Source organism: Acartia tonsa, chromosome 7 (genome assembly GCF_053477335.1).
Source record: "Acartia tonsa isolate MP-2025a chromosome 7, ASM5347733v1, whole genome shotgun sequence".
In the NCBI taxonomy this organism is placed as follows: Eukaryota; Metazoa; Arthropoda; class Copepoda; order Calanoida; family Acartiidae; genus Acartia; species Acartia tonsa.
The window spans coordinates 51,996,996-52,012,584 of NC_137266.1; the positions used below are offsets into that span (position 1 = coordinate 51,996,996).

Sequence of the window (15,589 nt, forward strand, 5' to 3'; positions counted from 1 at the left end):
ATAAGAAACCGTTATTATAAAACTTTTTGAACTAGTGTAATAAAGAGCGCAATGAAAAAGGACATAAGAAGGGTCACATATATTCTAGAACAGCCAAGATCCAATAATGCACATGGTACGATTACAAACTTTGGATACTCGTCTAATTCCTACACCCCCCCCCCCCAAATAAAAAAAAACAACAACACACATCTAAGTTTGATCTACAAAAGGGGTATTTAAAAAATCCCAATAAGAGATATAAATCATTTCATAGTCCATTGTCTTATCCCTTTAGATCCCTGAATGAACGAGGTTATAGTACATAGATTTTATAGTCCATTGTCTTATCCCTTTAGATCCCTGAATGAACCAGGCTATAGTACATAGATTTTATAGTCCATTGTCTTATCTCTTAATTTCCCTGAATGAACCAGGCTATAGTACATAGATTTTATAGTCCATTGTCTTATCTCTTAATTTCCCTGAATGAACCAGGCTATAGTACATAGATTTTATAGTCCATTGTCTTATCTCTTAATTTCCCTGAATGAACCAGGCTATAGTACATAGATTTTATATTCCATTGTCTTATCTCTTAATTTCCCTGAATGAACCAGGCTATAGTACATAGATTTTATAGTCCATTGTCTTATCTCTTAATTTCCCTGAATGAACCAGGCTATAGTACATAGATTTTATAGTCCATTGTCTTATCTCTTAATTTCCCTGAATGAACCAGGCTATAGTACATAGATTTTATATTCCATTGTCTTATCTCTTAATTTCCCTGAATGAACCAGGCTATAGTACATAGATTTTATAGTCCATTGTCTTATCTCTTAATTTCCCTGAATGAACCAGGCTATAGTACATAGATTTTATATTCCATTGTCTTATCTCTTAATTTCCCTGAATGAACCAGGCTATAGTACATAGATTTTATATTCCATTGTCTTATCTCTTAATTCCCCTGAATGAACCAGGCTATAGTACATAGATTTTATAGTCCATTGTCTTATCTCTTAATTTCCCTGAATGAACCAGGCTATAGTACATAGATTTTATATTCCATTGTCTTATCTCTTAATTTCCCTGAATGAACCAGGCTATAGTACATAGATTTTATAGTCCATTGTCTTATCTCTTAATTTCCCTGAATGAACCAGGCTATAGTACATAGATTTTATAGTCCATTGTCTTATCTCTTAATTTCCCTGAATGAACCAGGCTATAGTACATAGATTTTATAGTCCATTGTCTTATCTCTTAATTTCCCTGAATGAACCAGGCTATAGTACATAGATTTTATATTCCATTGTCTTATCTCTTAATTTCCCTGAATGAACCAGGCTATAGTACATAGATTTTATATTCCATTGTCTTATCTCTTAATTTCCCTGAATGAACCAGGCTATAGTACATAGATTTTATATTCCATTGTCTTATCTCTTAATTTCCCTGAATGAACCAGGCTATAGTACATAGATTTTATATTCCATTGTCTTATCTCTTAATTTCCCTGAATGAACCAGGCTATAGTACATAGATTTTATATTCCATTGTCTTATCTCTTAATTTCCCTGAATGAACCAGGCTATAGTACATAGATTTTATAGTCCATTGTCTTATCTCTTAATTTCCCTGAATGAACCAGGCTATAGTACATAGATTTTATATTCCATTGTCTTATCTCTTAATTTCCCTGAATGAACCAGGCTATAGTACATAGATTTTATATTCCATTGTCTTATCTCTTAATTTCCCTGAATGAACCAGGCTATAGTACATAGATTTTATATTCCATTGTCTTATCTCTTAATTTCCCTGAATGAACCAGGCTATAGTACATAGATTTTATATTCCATTGTCTTATCTCTTAATTTCCCTGAATGAACCAGGCTATAGTACATAGATTTTATATTCCATTGTCTTATCTCTTAATTTCCCTGAATGAACCAGGCTATAGTACATAGATTTTATATTCCATTGTCTTATCTCTTAATTTCCCTGAATGAACCAGGCTATAGTACATAGATTTTATATTCCATTGTCTTATCTCTTAATTTCCCTGAATGAACCAGGCTATAGTACATAGATTTTATATTCCATTGTCTTATCTCTTTAGATCCCTGAATGAACCAGGCTATAGTACATAGATTTTGCAGCATAACTGTTTAGTCTTTTCAGTAAATGATTGCTTTTTTAGATAAAAGTTACACAAAACTGCAACAAATCAAAATAGCAAAATATTAAGATTAAGCCTCGAAGAATATAAATTATAATGCTGAGCTGAAATTTTTTTAAAAATGTCTTGGTAAATAAAATATCCTTTTGTTTGTTTGTAAGATCTCACTAACCAATAAACATTATAAAACCTCAGATTTATAAAAGATTTCCGTAGAAACTTGGATGGTTTGGTGGTATTAAATTTTTACATTTTAGTCTTGGGATGGTTTTAGGCTTTTTTCCTTGCCCTCCATCAACCTTCAAATATTAAGCTTGACGAAAAAAAAGTATTTATTTTTTGTACAATATTATAAGTAATTTTATTCTTTTTGTAAACAAACAAAGGATCATTATTATGCCAGGAAAAAATGTTGTCAATTTAGGTTGCTAACTCCCCTGTCATTTAGTAGTCGGTTCGTTTATCCAGTAGAAGAGAAGGGAAAGTGGTAAAGGGGATGAAGTGGAGCGTTATTGTAGCCCGCTACAAGTTTTACTTTATTACAGTACATGATAATCTGGTCTAAGATCCACGTAAAATTAATCCATTAAACAAAACCCTAAATAATAATGCCACAAATATTTTTTTTTACATTGAAAAAACGTATTTTTAGATGATATCATTTCATCGTGAGCCCTTGTCATCAGGAGGTCTGTCCGCGCAATTTATTTGACTCATTTTACACTATCAAAACCAAAGAGAGAGAGGACATTGGACTGTTTATTACACTAGTACCTAAAGTTCTATAATAACGCTTTCTTATTCGTTGGCTTAACAACTTTGTGGACTTTAGTAAAATTTGATTGGCTGGGTCATTAACTTGAGCGTTCAAACATTTCATCATTTTAATCTACAGAAGGGGTTGTTTTTTTTGTCAATATCATTAGGGATGTACATAAATTGCTCGGCCATTGTCTTATCCCTTTAAATCTCTGATCAAAACGCATCTTGATAGATTAAGAATAAGGAAAATTCTGCTTTGTTTATCTTGGGTAATACATATTTCATATTATTATAGAATCCTATAATGTAAAATAGTACTTATTTTTTTGTCTGTAGCCAGGGATCTCGCTAACCGCTGAACTAATATGGTTCTCCTATACAGTGGCATCGGCAGTGGCAGCACTAAACGATTTAAAGATCCAGCTCTATACTTAGTTGATGGCCTCTAGGGGGCTTGGTGACTCTTCGGGTTCTAGATCAGTCCACGTACCTTTACACATACTCTGCAACCAAGACAACCAACCCTTTGTTTGCACGACCTCAGTTTGGAAGTCCTAACTGTGATTGGTAATGAGTTGCGCCATGCGGCATGGCAAGTTTAATGTCCAAGGCATTCCCCCTAATCTCAAGTGCCTCAAATATCAGTAGTAGGTTCCATTTTAGCGTCTCCAATATGACGTGGTGTGGTCCAGACTCCAAATCTATAGGACAATTAAAACATGTCTAAATTAACGAAAAGAGCTAACCGTTCCGGACGGACGGTCTTTCCCTAATTATAGAATGGCTTCACTTTTAAAATTCGTTCAAATTTTCCTTAGATTTGTATATCCTTGTTAAGTCAATGAAATTAAAACTTAAACATTTACAGTTTTATTTAATGTAAAGATATATAATTGCCCAAACAAAACCCAGGTATCTAAAGGGATAAGACAATGGCGGAAAAATTCATATACACCCTCAATGATGATACACAAAGCTACCACTTCTGTGGATTACAATTAGTTGTTTACTCATGTTTATGAATCAACTGATCAAAATTAAAGAAAAGACCCCAAAGTTTGTAAAACAACACATAAACTAATATATCATAAATCTTTGGGGACTAGTGTAATAAACAGCCCACTGTCCTCTTACTCCCTGACAAAATCTATATATTTGTGTGTGTTAATTGATTTTAAATTACAGACTGTAAAAGTAAAGACATTTACAAATCTTATATTTACATTACAAAACACGATAAGTACAATTTTATCCATGAGTAGCGCTACAAAACTATCCATAAATATAGTTTTTATTCATTATACAACATGTAAAGGTACCACCCCCCCCCCCCTCACTAAACTGCCCCTTGAGGCTTCTTGGGGGCGTAGCCGATAGTAATATATATAAAATTTTAACTAAATAGCTTTTATTTTAATCAAAAGTCAAAAACTAATAACTCATTGATATTTGAAGTCGGGGCGTATAGTGTTACCTTGCCTTAAACCGTCTCAAAAGGACGTACAGACGTAGAATAATATGTAGAGTAGCTTCGCTACTAAAATATAATTGTTGACCACATTAAATTACAAAACAACATAAGATTATATTATCTAACAGGACACTCTTAAATTTGGTGTTTTTACAATTTATCTCCATAATTTGGCAAGAATTTTATTAACAAGGATGACAAAATCAATGAAAGGGAAGCTTTGAAACAGTAGAACAAACACACATTAACACTTGTAGATATTGGGCAGAATACAAATGAATGAGTTATATCAAAATTGCAGGTACATTTGTTGCAAAACTGTTAAATACAGAAAAATGTTTTAAGAACATACCTACATTTTTAGGGCTTGATTACAGAGATACTTCGCTTGCAATATTGTACTTTGTTGTTCTAGGAATAAGTATTCCAAAAATCATATATATAAAATAAGTATATACCAAATTTTTTTTTAAGTCCTCAATCTATTGGGTGAAGTTTGGTATATTTCTTACAAATTAGTTACTAACATAGTTAAATTATTTTTCATATAGAAATCAAAGACAGAGTTGCCCTTTAAATAGTTTTATTGGCACAATTTATAAATGTGATAAAATTGTTTCTCGTATTCATTTGAATCCGGTGGACAGGAACCGGTTCTCATGAATACGAAAAAACTATGTCTAGCATCGTATTATATCCAGTTTTCTACGAATATAGAAATGTACGATCATAACATTAAAACTAGTTTTTTTTTGCCGGTGCCTTCGGCACCACGGGGCTAAAAAAACTAGTTTTAATCTTATAACTGTACATTCTATATCCGCGGAAAGCCGTTTATAATACGATGCGAGAAATAACTACTATTTGTTTTTTATTATTATTATTATATTAAGACAGACATGATTCAAATCTCTGTAAGATTCTCAGTATTTCTTAGAGTAAAGCTATTCCATAATTTATTAGAAATAGTATAATAGATATTTGCAATATTGATTAAAGAAGTATTTTAAATATTTCCACTAAAAATAACATTTTCTCATTCGCTGTCTTAACAATTTTGGGGACTTCAATTATTGAATTTTATTTGTTTGGTGCATTAAGTTGATAGTCCAAAAGTTTCCACCACTAATTGTAAGGGATACGTTTGTGTATCATCATTAGAGATTACATCAATTTATCGGCTATTGTCTTATTTCTTTAGATTCCTGACCTTGACCTCACACAAAAAATGTATAGAAGGGTAATTTTGTGTATCATCATTGAGAATGTACATCAATTTATCGGCAATTATCTAGCAAAAGTTTTTAATTCTGAATTATCCAAAGTATAAAATGTCATAGATTTGAGGCTCTTTATATTGCCTATAAAAATGACGTCATACAATGCAAATTATCAATTAAAGGCAAATACACAGACTAAGTTACCAATAGCAGGCCAGTATGACGTCATTTTTTAGAGGCACTATAAAAAGCTTCCATAAATGTAAGCTTAATCATGTAACTTTGTAAAAAAAAAAGAAAAACAGACAGACATAGTTGGAAAAATCAAGAAAGGACAATCGTTTCGTGAAATAACACTATCTATTATATAAAGTAGTAAGCTTTTTTTGTCAGTAGTGAATGATCTACTAACCGCTGAACCGCTATGGTTCTCCATTATAGTGAGGCTTCTTTAAGTTCTAAGATGGATTTAGACTATCTTATTTCTAAAAATATGTCTGTGTCTGGTTTTAGGTTTTTTTTGGCCCTTCAATAATCCTATTAATTTAGCAGTCTTTGGTTTATATTTCAAATTTCAATACGCAACTACTTATATGACCATCCTTGTTTTATATTCTTGTTGTAGCCAACATAAATTATGCCTCCAGCTAATTATTTAATTAAAATTGACTTTGGTCTAACATTATATTAATCTTAAAAGCAGTATTTTTATAACTTTTGTATTGTGTTTGTAACATATTACATAAAACCCAGGGATTTTAAGGATAAGACTATGGCCGATAAATTGATTTACATCTCCAATGATGATACACAAAATTACACCTTCTGTATACTACATTTTTGGTTGAAACGTTTGGACACTCAACTAAATAAACAAACCAATTAATTAAAGAGATGCATCGCTGTAATATTGTACATTGTTGTACTAAGAATCAGTATTAAAAAATTAGATGAATAGGATAATCATAACATACAAAAAGTTCAAATGAACGTACTGACTTTCTAGTAACTATTATAAAGTTGCTTCTCCTCCTAAATCGTAACGTTATATAGGAATCATCATGCAAAGTTTAAAATCAATAGGACAATTCTTGCATGTCTAAATTAATAAAAACGTTACGGATGGAAAATATGACCTCAATTATGACCTCAAATATAAGAAGCTTTGCTTTTAACAACCATAATCCACAGACGAACCATCTATCATTCAAAGAAATGTTCGTGCGTCGATCCCCACTTTTTCCATTTAATAAAAATTATATTACTTTTGGACAAAGGATTTACAAACAAATTATCTTTTTGTTTGTCTATTTTTTTTATTAGCAAAGCTTCGCTATCAAACCAAACCTTTCTAGACTTTTTACATTCACCACATTTATTTTCTGTTTACTCAGTTATGACACTCTAAAAGAGTTTATGTCTTACCGTTTCAGAGCTTCGTTTTTATGAATGTTGTCATATTTGTTTAATTAAATCTGATTCATATAGTTCAATGACTTTAGTCTATGCTTTTTATTCAATATTAAAGGTTTTATAAAACATTGATTTTTCAATAATAATACGTCAATTTGATTGATTAATCTCTTTACAATAGGAAAATATCATTTGTTGTTAGCAACAAATCTACTCTATAAGCTTTTAGATGTAAATTAGATGTACGTATGCGCATTTAAGTTCTTTTTTGGTGTATTCCCTCAAAGTGCCTATAAAGTACTGAGACCCCCCTCCTTATTTAAAAAAAACAAACAAATTAAAAATATAAGGAGGGGACTTCGCCAAAAAAAATTAATTATTTTCAAAATAAGGGAGTTTTGGGTTTCTTTTTTGATAAATTATTTTAATTCATATCATTAAATGTTTTTTTTAAATGTTTTAGGTATGTCTTCTACGATATTCAATTGCTATATGATTGCAGAGATCTAAAGAGATAAGGCAATGGCCGATAAATTGATGTACATCCCCAATTATGGTTCACACAACTATCCCTATTGTAGATTAAAATTAATGGTTGAAACCTTTGAACAATCAACTAAGTTAACTAACCAATAAAAATTCAAAGTCCCCAAAGTTGTTAAAACGTTAATATACAACTATGGGGACTAGTGTAATAAACAGCCAAATGTACCCTTCTTTACTGTTTGAAAGACCATTTGAATTGAAAACATTATAGTTTATTTTTTCTTAATGCTAAAAAGCTGATATGATATGATAATGATATATAACAACAAATTATAAAGCATATATTTTGATTGTATTATATCGTGATAGAGGTGTATAGTATACACCTTTTGTTCTTAATATTAAATCAAGGATCTAAAGGGATAAGACAATGGCCGATAAATTGATGTACGTTTACAATGATGGTACACATAATTACCCCTTCTATAGATTACAATTCGTGAACTATGAACCAACCAATCAGATCCAAGTAAATTCCCCAAAGTTGTTGAGCCATTAATAATAAGTTATTATAAAACTTTGGGAAACATGTCCCTTTCTTCCCTGATATTAAATAATATATTAGTTTATAAGATTTCTTAGAAACATAACGGACACCTATATTCTCAAGCTAATGCGGTTGTACCACGTTTTAACAGATTTAAAAATTAGCAAAAAGTGATCATTTTTGTTAATCTCACCCCCCTCCCCCTTCTTACGTCCCCAAGATAGCTTAAAACCTGACCAAGACCAATAAGCATTCTGTGCTAACTTATTATGCTTTAAGTCTTGGGAGGGTATTGATATCATGATTTTTTATTTTATTAATTGCAGAAAATTGTGATCGGTAATACGATATGACACATGATTTTTCAGTATAGCTTAGAACCGGTTCTAATCTAGCGGATATTAATCGGTTTCTGAGCCATACTGGAAAATTATTATTAGCAAGATTGTGTAAATACCTTAAGGTGTTATTTGTCCGCTTGCGACACGTAAAATATATAATATATGTGGATATTATGACAAGAAAAAAATTGTCGTTAATTTACGTTGCTAACATGGACATCATTTATTGATCAGTTCGTTCATCCAGTAGGAGGGGAGTCAATGGGGTAAAGAAGGTAGATAAGGGGTATTGATTTTTTAGCCAGCTACAATTTTTACTTTATAAGAGTACATGATAATCTGGTGTAACATCCAAGTAATAATAAATCCATTGACACATAGATTTATTGGTTTACATACGACATGCAATTAAAAGCCTTTTAATATCAAAACAAGGACAATTATGTCCCAGGGACCTAAAGGGATAAGACAATGGACGATAAATTTATGTACATCCCCAATGATGATACACAAAATTACCCTTCGTTTCGTAATCAATTAAAAATTGAAACGTTTGGACACTCAACTTAAAACTAACTAATATTTGACCCAGTAAAACAAAATATTTTTTTAGAATCTATAAAAATATGTGTTACTTACAAAAACAAATATTTTTAAAAGAATTTTAAATCAAAAGATTTAAAAAGCAAATAAAGTTAAAAGTTTAGAGTGCACTTTTAATGCACAAACAGTGAATAAACAAACATAGTTTTCTAATATCAATGGAGGCATGTTTTTTAAACAAGAATAGAAATAATTGATCCAACAGGCTTCAATATTACAAACTAGTTTATACATTAGAAAATTTGTCCGCGAATTGAAAATTAATTTCATTGGTTTTACCCCTAACTTATTATCGGCCAAGAGAATCTTCAAAAGAAATTTTATATTTCAATTCTATATCTATAATACAAAGTAGAATGATGTCTGTGCATCCGTCTGTCTCTTAAAATCTCTGGTACCACTGGACCGATCGAATATACCTACTGGTCCTGTGGTGGTTTTAGGCTATTTTCTTAAAGGGGAGGGGGGGGGGGGTGGACCACCCGCAACCCCCCTCCCCCCCAAAAAAAATTTTTTTTTGAGAATTTTGCAAATTCGCAATTTAATCGCGAAAATTTGCGATACATTCGCATCTTTTTCGGCTGGGTAGGTAATAAAGATGTAATTAAACCTTTTGGGGCAAAGCCCCTAGAGGCTAGGAACGAAGCCGCTAGTATACATACAAAGGACAGACGGACATATGCCATGAGTTTTAGTAAAGCTTCGTAACTAAAATCCAATTAATATCCACTGGATTAGAACCGGTTCTCAGTCTTACTGAAAAAAAACATGTATAGCATCGTACTAGAAAAAAATAATTTTTAATATAATATCCGCGGAAAGCTGTCTATGATCCGATGCGATAAATAACTATTCCATAAATGAGATTATTGTATCCATTTTTTAAAAGCTTACTATTGTATGCTATCTGTATATGCAGGGATCTAAAGGGATAAGACAATGGCCGATAAATTAATGTAGATCCCCAATGATGATACACAAAGTTTTCCCTTTTGAAGATTGCAGTTAGTTGTTGAAATGTTTGAACACTCAACCAATCAAAATTTAATAAAATCCTCTAAGTTGTTAAGTCACCGAATAAGACAACGTTATTATAAAACTTTGGGGACTAGTGTAATAAACAGCCCAATGTCCCCTCCCTCCCTGTGTATGTTGTATATGCGAGGCTGACTTTATGGAATTTCATTTTCATGCGTTTCAAATTCTAAATTCACAAAATACATTTTTATTATTGTTTAATCAAATTTCTTTATTTCTTTGTTGTAATAAGTTAAGCTACTCTATGAGTAATAGTATCTTTTTACCATTATTCAAAATTAGTTTGCTTTTCTTTTATAGTGTTAAATTTTTAGTCTGAAGCTTAAGATCTAAATAACAACTTAATTGATTTAGTTCTACTTTTAAAGGAACCTTTATAATCTCGGGGTGGTATTAGGCTATTTCATTTTTAGAATTAGGACTTAGGATGTTTTTAAGCCATCTTTTCTGTACCCCTTTGAATACATACCCCTAGATGCTGAGGCGTAGCAACAAATTTTCTATATATTACATGGAGAATAAGCTACTTTTAAACTAAGGTTTGTTAGTATTTACGTTCGTCTGTCCAAAAACACAGAAAATAATATGGTACTAATAAATAGTTCTAAAACTAGATCTAATGCAAAAAGTGTTAATTATTAATATACTAGTCAATAACGTACTTTAATTTGCTATTTACAAAGAAAAGTTGTTATATTTCTATAGGTGCGCTACTTATGAAAAAATTGTGAAGCAGCTTATTATGTATCCCATAAAACGCCACATTTTTTGACGTCATATTCCCATAAAATATTAAGTATTTTAACATTTGTCCCCCCATTATTATAAGCGGCTTCAACAATAATTGGTTTGTTTTAAAAATCACTTTTGGCCATCTATTTTTTTAAAAGAATTGGTCTGAAAGCCTTTTTTTCTGAAGTGAATTATTGAATGATATTGAAGTAACGGAAAAAGTGTCAATTTTAAGAAGAAATACACTTTTTAGTTTACATTTTGTTTTCTTGGCACTAGCAGCTACGCCCCTAGAAAGAATAGTTTCGGCACCCTTGTTTCTTATTATTTGGCTTAACAACCTTGGGGACTTTTATTACATTTTGATTGGATGGTTCATTTAGTTGGGTGATCAAACGTTTCAGCCACTAATTGTTATCTACATAAGGGGTAATCATCAATTTATCGTCCATGGTCTTATCCCTTTAGATCCCTAATAATACATAGAGGTTTAAACAGCTTAATATCCAAATACAATGTCTCTTTAATCAAAGACAAGCAAAAATATTTGTAAGCCGGTTAGCTGTCAACGGGTTGAATAAAAAAAATAGCTAAAATCCACTTGTCCTCAGGGTTGTAAGGAAAAGTGTATTTATAAAAAGAATTTTCATCTACGGCGGGAGAGGAGTTTGGTTTCAAACTAATAGTGTTTAAAAAAAATTCAAACGATTGATTTCTTATGCAAAGGCGTAATTTTGTTTTTCATCATTGGGGAGGTATATAAAAAATTGTTGGGGGGATTTTTTTAAGAGGGTTGTGGTACCCCCCCCCCCAAAAAAAAAAAAAAATAATTATAAACCTTCTTAAGACCTTTGAGAAGCTAGAGTATAAAGGAGAACCATATCGGTTCAAAGGTAAACGAGATCCTTTAGTACAGGCAGACAAACAGACACAGATCATGTTACTTTTCTATAAGGATAACAACGTATATAAATCATAAAAACTATAACCCAAACGTTGCAAAATATTATTAGTTATTTATCGCATCGTATTATAGACAGCTTTCCGCTTATCCAAATAAAAAAAATTATAAGATTAAAACAAGTTTTGTTAGCCCCGAGGAGCCAAAGGACCGATCTAACAAAACTGGTATTTATTTTATCACTTTAATTTTAATATTCGTGCAAAATTGTCTGTAATTCGATGCTATACATGTTTTTTTCAGTATGGCTGACAACCGGTTCTAATCCCTCGGTTATTAATAAGTTTCGAAGATATACCGGAAAAATTATTTAGATTTAATTATCTCTATATACCTGAATATGTATATATAAGAACAAAATATTTCAGCCCTGAGTGCACAAACTCGCAACCAGCCGTGAAATCAGCATTTAAGAAAGCAATAATTCTCATTTAATACAAATTATAACGCTTTTGTATTATGTAAACAATTAGAATTTTATTTTTCAGGGATCTAAAGGGATAAGACAAAGGCCAATTGAATTAATGTACATCCCCATTGATGATGCAAGAAATAACCCTTAGATTACAATTAGTGGTTGAAACGTTTGGACACACAACTAAATGAACAACCTTTCAAAATTAAATAAGAGTCCCTAAAGTTGTTAAGCCAACGAATAAGAATACTTAATTATAAAACTTTGGGAACTAGTGTAATAAACAGCCCAATGTCCCCTCCATCCCTGATTTAATTTATTCTCCATGTATAATATCCCCGAGAGAGAAGGAAAATGTCGCTAAAATTAGATAGTTATGATCTTAAATGACCTATGTTAATCAACTGTTCGTGCAAATACAAAATATTACACATAATACTTATAAGCATTATTTATTGTCCATTGTCATAACTCTTAGTCTCTGCCCGTTTTTGTTCAACTAACCCAAATATTTTTGGAATAATGGCTATATTATTACTTGGATGTTGCACCAGATTATCTGGTAATTAATCCATCCACCCCCTTTCAACATCCATTCCCCACTTACTTGATGAACGAACTGACCATGTTTCCAACGTCAAATTTTCCCCTGTCAAAATATCCTCTTATATTCTATATCCTATCTTATTATATAAAGTAGCAAGATATTTTTGTCTGTAGCGAAGGATCTCGCTAACTGCACTGAACCAATATGTTTCTCCTTTACAGCGAAATTTTGTATAGAAAAAATAATGGTAAGATTAAAACTATTTGATAGACGGAACTCCATCCTTCCAAGAAAAATCACCTCTGAAAAATACCTAATTTTATTCTTTAACTTCTTTTCAACACTAAAATTAAAAGTGAAGGTTCGATTTACCCCTCCTCTTAAAATAAGTGATCAAATGAGGTTTTGCTTTACAGGAAAGCTTATACATATGTCTTTCTGCTTCTGAAGCAAAACACTAAGAGGTTACATGTGTAGCCGCTAAATATAAAATAATCAACCTCCAAATATTTATATAATTTATGATTTTAAAGTTAATCACATAATTAACAAAAGACCATTGAAAATCTTAACTGTACTTATTATTACTTAATTACTAAGCTTTGCATTATTAAAACAATTAAAATATTAATTAAGAGGAAAAATGTTTGAAAATTAAATCATTTAATGATATTATCATTTGTAGTCGTACTACTCAGGGCGGGAGGGAACATTGAGCTGTTTATTACAATAGTCCCCAAAGTCATATAATAACGTTTTCTTATTCGTTGTCTTAACAACTTTATTGGGTTTTGATTGGTTGGTTCATTTAATTAAGTGCCCAAATGTTTCAACCACTAATAGTAATCTACAGAAAGGATAATTTTATGTATCACCATTGGGGATTTACATCAATTTAGCTGCAATTGTCTTATCCCTTTAGATTCCTGCGAACTACTGTCATTTTCCTTGTTAAAGTGTACAGCCACTTTAAATTCTATTGATAAAATTATGAATAAAATTAATAAACAATTAATTCGTAAGTAGTAGAACATAAAGTTAAGTGAATTAAAATAATAATTTTCAGATATAAACCAACTTAATATAATTTTTTCGGTCCACTATTTTGAACCATTAGTTATATATGCACTTATATAAGTTCGTCTGAAAGAATAAGACAAAAATGCTCATAGCCAGATAAAGTTGTACGGTTTTATGAAATGAATCTAAAGATCTCTGAAAATGCTTGTCCGAATTGGTTGTACTTTTCTGGGAAGCTTTATAAATGTGTTGGGCCAGTTTTATGCTTTTTTTCTGACCCACAACTCCAGCCCTCCCCTATAAAATAGAGATAAAAAACTACCCTTCTAGCTGCTTTTGAAAACCTTTATGAGGATTTTGATCATTATGCTATGGCATCTTTAACAAACATCATTGAGACCTTTAAAAATAAGTTATAGTTATAGTTCGTGCACAGAGATTTTTTTCTGAACTAAACCTAAAATAAACTAAAAATATCTATTTTATGATTATAAAGAGTTTCTTCTGACCACAATTTTTTTTTATTCGTTTTTTTTAAATTGGCTTAAACAGTATTTATTTCTTCTAAATTATTGCAACACACATAAAAATTTTCTAATTTTTACTGTTACACAAATTATTTCCAAATTGTAATTATGACCATTTAAAAAACAATGATGAAATAACAAGGGTAATTTTGTTCATTATAACCGCAATAAATTAATCTGTTTGATAAAGGAGGAAGCGGACATTGGCTTTTTATTACACTAGTCCCTAAAGTTTTATAATAAGATTTTCGTATTTGTGCGCGTAAAAACTTTAAAGAGTATTATATAATTTTGATAGGGTGGTTCATTAAGTTGAGTGTCCAAATATTTCAACAACTAATTGTAATTTGTGTATCATCAATTTGGGATGTACATCAATTTAGCGGCCATTGTCTTATCCCTTTAGATCCCTGAATACAATAAGTAAATATATCATAGGATGATAGCAAATAGCAGCATATTAGGAAATAAAACACAAATAAAATAATTGTACTAGATAATTAACGGACGTACGGACGGTCATACTATAGACTATAGAATAGCTACGCTACTAAAAAATGACTTATTATTATAACTGGTGGTGAACTATGAAATTATTATAATTAAGCACAAAGTTTAATAACTCTAATGCACTGTAAAATGCCCTCCACCCCCCCCACCACCCCCCCCATAGTACATGAGAAATTATACCCAAAACTTTTTTTTTCTTTTCTATAACTTAAATTTACGAGGATGGAAGGGGACATTGGTGAATTTATTACATCAGTTCCCAAAGTTTTAGAATAACGTTTTCTTATTCGCTGCCTAACAACCTTGAGGACCTCACTTTGATTTGTTCCTTCATTGTGTATAGTGTCAAAACCTTGTAATTATGTACATCAGTATATGGGATGTACACCTATTTTTCGGTCATTGTCTTATCCATTTAGATTCTTCATCTTGTTGTTGATTGAGAACCCCCGAGTTTTCTAAGGGTGTAGCCCCTAGTCCTTCTATAAAAGTATCAAGATGTCTTTCTGTCTATATGTGTAGCTGTCTCTAGCTATATTAATCGCTGGACCCATACGGTTCTTTTTTTAAAAATGAATCTTATTTTTTTCAATAAGGGGGAGGGGTTAACTCTTCCCTCCCAAAAAAAAAATAGTTTGGGACAAAACCAATTCCACCCCTCCCCTTACCTTCAAGTGTCCCTATAGTCATCTTGGAGCGTAGCCGCTAGCTTATCCTTATATTAAAGTAACAGGATGTTTGTCTGTTTGTCTGTATTTTGTACAGAAGGATCTCGCTAACCGCTGAACCGATCAGGTTCTCCTTAACAGGATACCTTCTCATAGGTCCC

The 15,589-nt window shown here is 31.4% G+C and overlaps 1 protein-coding gene across 3 annotated transcripts in view; it reads left to right on the forward strand.

Moving 5' to 3' along the window:
- Positions 1 to 15,589, forward strand: part of Skel (DM13 and DOMON_DOH domain-containing protein skeletor) — a 110,977-nt gene that overhangs the window by 29,668 nt on the left and 65,720 nt on the right. The gene's annotated exons all lie outside the window — the stretch shown is intronic.